Source organism: Primulina huaijiensis, chromosome 6 (genome assembly GCF_012295235.1).
Source record: "Primulina huaijiensis isolate GDHJ02 chromosome 6, ASM1229523v2, whole genome shotgun sequence".
Taxonomy (NCBI): domain Eukaryota; kingdom Viridiplantae; phylum Streptophyta; class Magnoliopsida; order Lamiales; family Gesneriaceae; genus Primulina; species Primulina huaijiensis.
The window spans coordinates 4,099,043-4,110,994 of NC_133311.1; positions in this window are offsets into that span (position 1 = coordinate 4,099,043).

Consider the following 11,952-nt stretch of genomic DNA (forward strand, 5'->3'; position numbering starts at 1 on the left):
CAATCCGCTGCTTTGTGCCCTTCTGTCACGTCCCGAACCCGAGCCCGGTCTTGCGCCTACGTGACTGCACAATGGGCCCCTATAGCAACTACTTCATATTCGTCATCGCTTTACGAAAATGATTAACTCAAGTTGCTATAGAAGTCCATTGTAAGCCATTATAAATTCATTTTAAATCTTTGTTTTGTTTGATGTGGGACAAGGGTATCACAATCACCCCTCCTTCAGAACGCGACGTCCTCGTCGCGGCCTGACCCTTCGATCCACCAGCACCGAGAATCTAGAGGTAGCTCCTACAGGTTCAAGAAGTGGCTCCCGTCATGTAGCACTTTGCCCCGCAGGTTCAAGAGGTGGCTCCCCTGCGCGTAGCACTTTGCCCTGCATAGCACTTATTTCCCGGTGTTCCATGCCGGTGACCGGCTCTGATACCATTCTGTCACGTCCCGAACCCGAGCCCGGGCCCGCGCCTGCGTGACTGCACAATGGGCCCCTATAGCAACTACTTCGTATTCGTCCTCGCTTTACGAAAATGATTAACTCAAGTTGCTATAGAAGTCCATTGTAAGCCATTATAAACTAATTTTAAATTTTTGATTTTTTTGATGTGGGACAAGGGTATCACAGTGCGTGAGTTAAGATCAAAATTTAGGGACAAAATTTCTTAATTAGATAATTAACAAGCTAATTAAAGTACTAACTCAACCAACAAGTTAATTAAAATACTAACCCCTACTAATCTTTAACAAAATTCCCTAAATTAAAATAGAATGCACAATTGCTAAACTTTAAAAGCATTAACTCTAAAAATCACTAAATAAATAAATTAGGCTTTTAAAATGCTTAAAACTAAATAAATCTTTTAAAATACACTAATCCTAAGTTAAAATAAAATACCACATTTTAAAATTACCAAAATCGTCGCCGGTCTCTATTCCTCGATCCCGCACCGAATAATCGCCTGAAACATGAAACTCAAGAAAACCTTTCAAACGTGCATCACATAAACATAAATAATTAAAATAAGGCAAATTTCATGAATCATGAAACTCTCAAATCATTTTAAAATTAATTAAATAGTTTAACAAATAAATATATGCATGGATTTTACGTGTATTGATTTTGAGCTCTACATAACTCAACTGAGCAAATCTCATGAAGCAAGAAAAATATTATATGGATTGGTTGACACTGCAAAAGATGAAATCTCCAACCTTGTATCAAAGTTAAGTGTAGATGATGAGACACAATGTGATGATATTCGAAGTTATGGAGTATGCATATGTAACCCAATTATTGCTAAAGACAAAGGAGTTACTAATGTTAATATTAGACGACATTGGGATACTAAGAGCAAAAAAAAGAAAGGGAAAAAGAAAGGAGAAAATAGAAGTTTCAAGTAAGTTTTCATATTTTCAATTAAGTGTGGATGGTCGAGTATATAGTTCAATTGAATTAATTGTTTTATTGAAGTTTGATATGTTGAAGTTTCGTACTTACTCCCAAAGTTGCATATTGTGTTTGACTTGAATTAATTGTTGTAACTTTGTTTGACTTGCTAGGTGCTAAAGGAGAAAAAAAAAGGGACAAAGTTCACAAAAAACCACCAACACACGAGAAATGAGCTATGTAATTTCATCACAAAGACACTCAAATTTCACATTATTGCAATTTCCTTCCATATTTGGACACACTCAACTCCTTATTCAGTCGCCAAATATAATCGTAACTTTTTTTAAAAAAAAAAATTTCACAATTGAAGAAAAATATGTTTATATGTCATATTTTTTTTTCTATTTAAGATACTGGAGGGTAATGCAAACATCTATTTAGGTGATCAAATGAATTTATTTCCTTATAAGTTTGGGGTCTTCATTCATCACAAGTAAGGAATTTTGTCTAAAAAAAATTTAACTTTTTTATAGATTGTTTCTCATTAATGTTTTAATATTGTTCAGGGACGTGGTAATTGAAAGAAGACCCTTTGTGCTTGCACAACGTTTCAGTAGTGTCATCTTATGGTCTCATGTTTTTTTTGTTTCTGTAATTGCACACCAAGATAAGACAATAGTTTCAGTAGTACCATGTTGCAACTCATGGCCATGGCCATGTATTGTTTTCTGTATTCTCATATCTCTGTAATTGCACACCAAGACAATGTTTCTGAATATTTATGTAGACTTTTGGTGTGTTTTGTATTCTACAAAGTTTGTTTGTGCTTGTGGTCGAGATTGCTTGTTAGATCATATTTATTTGATTTTCATTTAAGGTACAAGTATTGAAATACCTTTTCATTGTTTGTCCCTGTTGGTGGTGTGAAGTTAGATAGATTAAGAGAATATGGTACCAAAAGGAAATGTTTGTAGCCTTCGAAAATGTTAAGCAAGAACGGGACAGCAGCAAAAAGTACGAAGTCCAACTGTGGCTTCGGTTTCGGTATACATTCTTAGGGCATCTTCTCAAAATTTACACTACGATTACAAATATGTAAGATTATTAAGCACTGAATTAAACTACAATATCATCTCATACTTTAGTTGGCAAGCCATATAATACCATGTCAACGAGTAACCATAAGAAACTTTAAACAGAAACGCTTCCAACCATTTCCAGTCAATAAAAAAAAGGTACAAATCCAATTCACAACTCTAAAAATGTTTAGCAATGTAGTAAACAAAATAAAGTTGAGACCTTCATCTGTTGACCTCATCTCCAACTGATGGAACTTTTGAACGGAGCTAAATTTTAGAATAAAACATGTGGTAATTTCATCACATAAATCAATATCAGAGGCAAGAGAAGTAACAAACATTTTAGTGAGAAAATAACATAAGGACTTCCCCATACAGTACACAGAAGAAAAACACAACCATCCCAGTAGTTGTAAGATGTAAATGGGAGAATGCGTTGAGAAAAAAATATCTAATCATCACTATTAATTTTCAGAGATTCAATTTGTTTTTTTATCTTATCTGTCATTTCTACTAAATTTGCAAGTGCAACTTCGAATTTAGCTATCTTTTTAGCTTGAGTGACACTTGCACTAGAAGGTGCGTACGACGTTTTTTCAACACTAGGGGTAGAGGAAGAAGCTGCAACTTGATTGTCCATATAAGAACCAAAAGCTTTTAATGCATTATCCCTAGAGGAGAATGACCTGTGAAACGCACCGCTAAATTTATTAACTGGTTTTTGTGCCTCTTACCAAGTCTCATATACACCAGATTTACGCCCAATGAAAACTACATATGTTTTCCCCTATATCACAAGAAAAGTAAAAGAACATTAAAAAGTTTACACTAAAATATTAATACAATTAACATAATAAATTTAAAAAACACTAAGGCACTCACCATAAACGAAAATAATGGTATGCCAAACTTTTTTTTTTACTGCAACAAAAGAATAGAGAGTCACTACATATATTTCAGATCTTATAAAATGAACATCTTATAAATAAATCTTGACAATAAGTATTGGATTGAATGCTGAATCTTTCATTGCCTCAAACATACATAAGTCTTGTTTTTCCCTGCCATTTGAAGCCATAGAACAAAAAATCGCATTCCAATTACATGCCTCTTTTACGGTCATCCAATCAAAAATTTTGATAGCATAATTTAAACAGCATTTTCCCATAAAAGGATATCAATGTTGTTCCAAGGAAACACTCGACTCCGTATTCCGATACAAGTATCCATGAACTTGCTTCCCTAAACATAATGCACAAGCATAATCCAAATTCGAACAAGCAGAGAGGATGTTTACAAAGGTAGCCTCATTTGACCGTAAAAGACCACAAATTACGTACCCATCCACCATCATTTTTCTAAAAAAGGCAATTGCTTCCCTAAAACTCCCTTTTCTCATGCATGCATTGATAACACTTGTCCATGAATATATATCTCTCTCGGGCATGTTCAAGAACATTGAAACAGCCAGTCCCATGTCCCCACTCTTCCCAAATGCAGCAAGCATTGCATTGTATGAAACAATACATGGTCGAGGCATCTCATCAAACATCCTACAGGCACTGCTCGTGTAGAGGCCTAAAAATCCTTACTTGAAAATTTGCGGAAAATTTAAAATTTTTCTTTTAAAATAAATGGAGTGCCTCATTCATACCAAAAACTGATAAAATATTTAACGTTCAAAACAGCAGCGGAAGAAATTATTACTTGCCAAAATAACAAGTTAAAGTATTCAATAACTAAATATTTGAGCATCAAAATGGCAAGTGCTGAAACTGAGGTCCTCGGGTGCCACTACTGCCGACTCGAGCTAGCTCACTGGTCCCCGCCCTCGATCCTGACATCATCAGTACCTACAACAATCAAGTCTAGTGAGTCTAAAGACTCAACATGCATATATCGTAAATAACGAGTAAATATAGTAAAATTGCATGGGAGTAAAATTTCATGTCATGAGGCATATCGTAAAATGTCGTGTCATGATTAATTATAATACGTGCATAGCTGAACTGAAAATCATAGTGAAACTGTTTGCTCCTTGGAGCCCTGTACTGAAATAGCATATAATAATTTTCTGTGAGATTATGGTCTACGCAAGTGGTCCCTGAACTGAACTGAACTGAGCTGACCGATACTGGTGACCGGACCGATACTGGGGATCGGATTTACGTCTGATCAGACTACTGCCACAGTACTGGGTGAAACAACTGAACTGACCGGTAACTGGTGACCGGGCCGATACTGGGGACCGGACTTAAGCATGATAGTAAAGTGACCACAAGCAATATCGCATAAATCTCAAAATTTGTTTTTTGCACGTAATATAATTAAATAACTGAATTAAATATCCTGTACCCATTTTACTGCTTGGATTGGATCGCTCCCAGGCTCGCTGCAACCTAAATATGCCATGAAAAATATGCAATAGATTTATGGGACCAAACTATACAATAACCTTAAAAAATGTGACAATTACGCCTACCGACTTCGTATTAAATCATGACTCCGAGCCAACCCGAACCAACACTGAACCATCATGTAGTCATGATTAAAATACGTCTAAAATGATCAAATAATGCTCCTAAAATGGTGAGGGCCGAAATCTAGGTGAATGGAGGCCAAAACATGAAACGCTCTTTCGAGAGTCAATTTGGCACATCGCACCGTAAATTCTCGTACGACCTCAAAAATGATCCGAATCACGAACGGTCAAAAACATGACCTTCCTAACTCGATGAGGCACTGTCCAGTCCAAGGCCATGGGCTAAAAGCCAACCAAGAACCCGGAACACGCCTCTGAACCGCGACGTCGCTTGCTGTCAAAAAAAAATACAGCAGCAGCGTCTTGATTCCTTGCGTCGTTTGCAAGACTTTTGGCCATTGGGGCTTGAACCACCGACCAGAGCCTCTCAACAACATCCCAAGGAATGATTTGAACCATGGCTAAGGGCCCTAGGCCAGCCACAATTCGCATCACACCAGCAACAACCGAAACGTTCCAACCGAGAACCAATTCTGCGCGTCGGGGCATTGTTCTTGTTTAGCTGTCACCGATCGTTCGAGTGGCCATTTAATTGACCAAGACACGATCTAGACATCTAGGGGCATGGTATGAACCGTGGCTAAGGGCCATAGGCCAACCAAGATCCACACCATTCCACAAAAGTCGAAACACACATGCTGTCAAAAATGATAAGCCGAAGGGTGCAGGGGCTGTTCTTGAGTATTTTGTAAAAACCGATTAACCAGGGACCAAGCCACCAAAAGGGCAACTTAGTCACGTCTTAGACATGCTAGGGAAGTGATCCAACCATGGCTATAAGCCCTTAGGGCAGCCAAGATCAGATTCATTTCCCTTTGACAGCAACATGAGAAAATCGAAACTCAATATGGCAAGAATGGGAAGCTGCTGTCATTTCTCGTTTCCAGCGGGTGTGGGGCTCGAATGAATGAACCAAAGTGATCCTAATACATCCTATTACATGTCTATAAGTCGCCTTGGGAGCCTGGAATCGAACCAATACCTGAAACCATCAAAACAAATGAAACCGTGAAGAGCATCATGAAGCCCGAAAATCTGCATCTTTTATTTTCTGAAAATTCTTGATAGATTTCGGTTTTTGCATGGAAATGATGATCATGTAATGTTAAATAATGATAATAGGACTTGATTGAAGAGTCAAGGAAGAATATATGCATGCCTGGTTTCGTTTGAAAGAAAAACGAAAAGAACGAGACGATCCGGCGCGGAGGAGGTGGAGTGATCTTCTTTCCTTTTCTTCTACTAAATTTTCTCTCTAGTTTTCTCAAGTTCTAGCCACGATTTTTCTCTCCACAAACACTCTGAATTTCGAGACTTATGGAGGGGGAATGGTGGTTAAGAGGGTGAGGAGAATGGGTGCAAAATATAGGGAGAAAATATCAAGACCAAGTCTACTCTTTTTTGAAATTTGAATTCTTGTTTGATATCAAATGATTTGTTGGTGCTTGTTGGGGTGAGGTGGCCGATCATAATACCATCTAGACTAGGTGAGGATAAGGTTGATCATTAATTAAATGGTGCTCCCAAAAATAAAAGAATTATCCTACTAATTAAATACAAAGAAAGGGTCAAAGGTGAGGTGGCAAAGAGATGTTGTCTAGACATAAGGGTGGCCGAAATTTGGTGTAAAAATGAAGGGAAATTGTTGATTATTTACTAAATTTATAACCCTTAAAAGCCTTACTTATTCTTTACATAATTTAGTGAACTAATTCCTTAATTATGGAACTTAAACCAATTTATTTTCTACTCACCTCAAGTTGCTTAAATAAATCCTCAAACCTCCTTAATAACTTAAATTAACTTACTTGCTAGCTAAATTAAATTCTGGAAAAGTTTCTTGAATCTAAAATTTTATCTCTAAACTCCAACTCCAGTCCGGCCTCACTGAAATAACTGAAATGATAAAAATTTAAACTACTACGTAAAATAATCAAATTTAGAAACTCATGCAATAAAAATCATTTTAATTTAAATACTAGAATTATGCATGACTTATACGTAGTCTAAGTTACGGGTTCTACAATCCTCCCCCCCTTAAAGAGAATTTCGTCCTCGAAATTAAAACTCACCGAATAACTCAGGGTACCGACTCCTCATCTCGGGCTCAGACTCCCACGTAGCTTCCTCCTCTGAATGGTTGAGCCACTTGACTTTGACTCGCCTAACCAGCTTGTTCCGAAGCTTCTTCTCCTGCCTGTCTAGGATCTGCACTGGCCTCTCCTCATAAGATAGGTTCGGAGTAAGCTGCAACGGCTCGAAGTTTAAGACATGCGAAGGATTCGCCATGTACTTCCTCAGCATAGAGACGTGAAAGACATTGTGTACTCCGGCCAGATTCGGCGGAAGAGCCACACGATAGGCTAGCGTCCCAACTCTGTCGAGGATCTCAAATGGTCCAATGAATCTCGGACTGAGCTTCCCTTTCTTTCCGAATCTCATGACACCCTTCATGGGTGCCACCTTCACGAAAACATGATCGCCCACAGCAAACTCTAACTCTCTCCTTCTCTGATCTGCATAGCTCTTCTGTCGACTCTGAGCAGTCCTCATTCTATCACGGATCCGGGCTACTACATCAACAGTCTGCTGTATAATCTCTGGACCCAACTCTGCTCTCTCTCCTACTTCATCCCAATGAACAGGAGATCTGCACTTGCGACCATATAGTGCTTCATACGGAGCCATTCCTATAGACGACTGAAAGCTGTTGTTATAGGTGAACTCTACCAATGGCAAGTTCGACTCCCAACTCCCTGAGAAGTCAATGACGCAAGCACGGAGAAGATCCTCCAAGATCTGAATAACTCGCTCTGACTGCCCATCTGTCTGCGGATGGAAAGCTGTGCTAAACAGCAACTTCGTACCCATGGTCGAATGCAAACTCTTCCAAAACGAGGAAGTAAATCGGGGATCTCTGTCAGACACGATAGAAACTGGAATGCCGTGAAGTCGGACTATCTCTCGGATATACAACTCCGCATACTGAACCATAGTGAAAGTCGTCTTAATAGGCAAGAAGTGCGCTGATTTGGTAAGACGATCTACAATCACCCAGATAGCATTCGATCCTCTGGCTGACTTCGGCAATCCTGTCACAAAATCCATGGTAACGTTCTCCCACTTCCACTCGGGAATAGGAAGAGGCTTGAGCAAACCTGCTGGTCTCTGATGCTCGGCCTTCACTAACTGGCAAGTCAGACACTCGGATACAAATCGTCTGATGTCTTTCTTCATCCCAGGCCACCAATACAATAGCTGTAGATCTTTGTACATCTTCGTACTCCCTGGATGAATAGAGTACGGCGACATATGGGCCTCTGATAAGATGTCTGCTCGGATAGAATCACTGCTAGGAACCCATATCCTGTCTCGGTATCTCAGTATGCCGTCGCTGACTGAATACAAAACACTGCCCTTGGCCTCATCTCTCTGCTTCCACTTGGCCAACTGCTCATCTGCTGCCTGACCACTGCGAATACGGTCAAGAAGGGAAGACTGAATGGTCAAGGTAGATAGACGGGGAACTCTACCTCGAGGATAAGTCTCAAGATCAAACCTCTGCATCTCAAACTGAAGAGGTCTCGAAACTGCCAAATGAGCCATCACTGCAACTTTTCTGCTCAGTGCATCTGCAACTACATTAGCCTTACCCGGGTGGTAGCTAATGTCACAATCGTAGTCTTTCACAAGCTCCAACCAACGCCTCTGACGCATGTTCAGCTCCTTCTGCGTAAAGAAATACTTGAGGCTCTTGTGGTCGGTAAAGATCTGGCACTTCTCTCCATACAGATAGTGCCTCCAAATCTTCAAGGCAAAAACTACGGCGGCCAACTCTAAATCATGGGTAGGGTAGTTCTTCTCATGAGTTTTCAGCTGTCTAGAAGCATAAGCTATCACCTTCCCATGCTGCATCAATACGGCGCCAAGACCGAGCTTCGAAGCATCGGTATACAGAACAAACTCACCGGGCCCTGACGGCATGGCCAAAACTGGTGCTGAGATAAGAGCTTGCTTCAAAGTGTCGAAGCTCTTCTGACACTCCTCGCTCCAAACAAATTTCACATTCTTCTTTGTCAGTGCTGTGAGTGGAACTGCAATCGAGGAGAATCCCTTGATGAACTTCCGGTAATATCCTGCTAGGCCAAGAAAACTGCGGATCTCGGATGCATTCTGAGGCACTACCCAATCTCTGACTGCTGCAACTTTCGCTGGGTCCACCTCAATGCCACTGCTAGAAACAATGTGGCCTAAGAACGCCACCTTCTCCAACCAGAATTCGCATTTACTGAACTTTGCGAATAGTTTGTGCTTCTGCAATGTCTGCAACACTGTAGTCAGATGCCTGCTGTGATCCTCCCGATTCTTGGAGTAGACGAGGATGTCGTCTATGAATACTATCACGAACTGATCGAGGTACGGCTGAAATACGCGATTCATGAGATCCATGAAGATCGCTGGCGCATTCGTCAAACCGAACGGCATCACAAGGAACTCGTAGTGGCCATAACGAGTCCTGAAAGCTGTCTTCGAAACATCAGCATCTCTCACTCTCAACTGGTGATAACCGGAACGCAGATCTATCTTAGAGAAAATCGAAGCTCCCTGCAACTGGTCAAACAGATCCTCAATCCTCGGAAGTGGGTATTTATTCTTCACTGTAACCCTGTTCAACTCCCGATAGTCAATACAAAGTCTCATCGAGCCATCCTTCTTCTTAACAAACAAGACTGGCGCGCCCCAAGGTGAGAAACTAGGGCGAATGAACTCCTTGTCAAGAAGTTCCTGAATCTGCTTCTTAAGCTCTGCCATCTCTGTCGGGGCTAGTCGATACGGCGCTTTTGAGATCGGAGCCGTACCTGGCATAAGCTCGATGGAAAACTCCACCTCTCTCTCAGGTGGAACACCAGAGACGTCCTCAGGGAAAACGTCTACGAAGTCTCTAACAATCGGAACATCTGAGGCTGACTGACTGGGTGCCTCGGGGACAGATATAAAAGTTGCTAAAAATGCCCGACACCCTCTATGCATGAGCTTTCTAGCCTGAACATATGGAATAATGCGCGGTAAAGGAAAGTACCTGTCCGGCTCAAATAAGAACTGAGTCATCCCAGGCGGTCGGACTAGAATGGATCTCCGCTGAAAGTCGATCAAAACTCTGTTCCGCGATAGCCAGTCCATCCCCAGAATGATGTCAAACTCTGGCATCGGCAATAAGATGAGATCCGCATAAACAAGATTTCCATGCAGCTCAAGGTCTATGTCTCGGATCACGCTGGTGGCGGTTATCTCCTCTCCCGAAGGCAATGACACCGAATAGGCTACATCTAGCCCGATGGTCTTAACTTTGAGAAAGTTTGCAAAGACCTCTGAAATAAATGAGTGGGTAGCCCCTGAATCTATCAGGGCTTTGGTAGCTGAGCCAGCTATGAAAATTCTCCCTGAAAGTTCGGAACACTAAGCTGAACCCAAATAATCACAAGAGCTAAGCTTATAGACATGCAAAGGTCACAGTTCTTCTAACTAAATCCCGAAAATAATACTGAGTAGAGCATGCAATCCTATCGCAATTCTAAGTTCAAAATCTTAATCCCGATTCCCAAAACATTGGAATGCAAATGTAACTTAAAGCTGTAAGGTACCTGTCATCAGCATGGTGTCAGGGTTCGTCTCCGCAGCATGGAGAGCAAAAACTCTGCCTTGGGTAGGCAGATTCTTCCGGGGGCACTGCCGTAGCATGTGGTCCGTGCTGCCACACTTAAAACATTTCCCTGAGCCAAACATGCATGCTCCCGGATGACGGCGTGAGCACTTGGGACAGACTGGGTGCTCAAAGGTCCTCGGGACGACACGTCCCTGCTGCTGCTGCTGCTGCTGCTCCTGCTGAGGTCCTCCTCTGTTCCTGGGCGGGCCGTGATACGGCCTCTTATGCTGATGCTGGTGCTGCTGAGGAGGAGGACGGCGGTGTGGTATCTGAACTGGTCGCTTTCCCAAGCGATCCCTCTCTATATCTCGCTGGTCCTGCTCTGCGGCCAGAGCTCTGGAGACGGCGACCTCGTAAGTAGTAGGGTCAGACACCCTAACATCACGGCGCAAGATCGGCCGTAAACCCACCAAGAAATGCATCAACTTGGCTTTAGCATCGTTCGCGATCAAGGGCACAAAGTGACAACCCCTCTCGAACTTACGGATGAACTCCGTAACCGTCAGATCCCCCTGTCTAAGGCTCATAAACTCCGTGGTCAATCGGGTGCGCACCTCATCCGTAAAATACTTGGAGTAGAATACCTCCGTGAAACGTGTCCATGACAGGGTAGCCAAGTTAAGGGCTACTGAAGCTCCTTCCCACCATAAGCGGGCATCTCCTCCGAACAGATAAGAGGCACAACGAACTCGATCTGCATCTCCAAGCTCCATGAACTCGAAAATAACCTCGAGGGACTTGATCCAGCCCTCGGCAACCATGGGGTCCGTCGTCCCAGAAAACTCCTTTGGACGCATCTTCATGAATCTCTCGTATACTGCCTCAGGCTCTGTCGGCCTGGTCGCCACAGCATTGTTCTCCGCAAACTGCGCGAAGAACCGAGTCATCCCAGCTAGCATCTGGGCATTCATGTCCGGTGGTGGTGGAGGTGGTAAGTCTCTCTCCTGCCTCTGCTCCTCCCTGTCCTCCTGGCGAGGCTCCTCATTTATAGTGCGCTCGAGAATGCGTCTAGGGGGCATACTGTTCCATACATAACCCATACGTAACTAACATGCATAATTCCATAATTTATTTAAATTTAAGTACTGAACAATAACATAAATATGGAAGTAAAACATTTCATGTAAACATGCTGTTAAATAATTCATGCTTTAAATAAAATGCGTAACTGTAAAACTTACAGACCGACGACGTGACTTCATGAGCTTCTCGCGGTCAGTAGTAGTGCAACCCTTTAC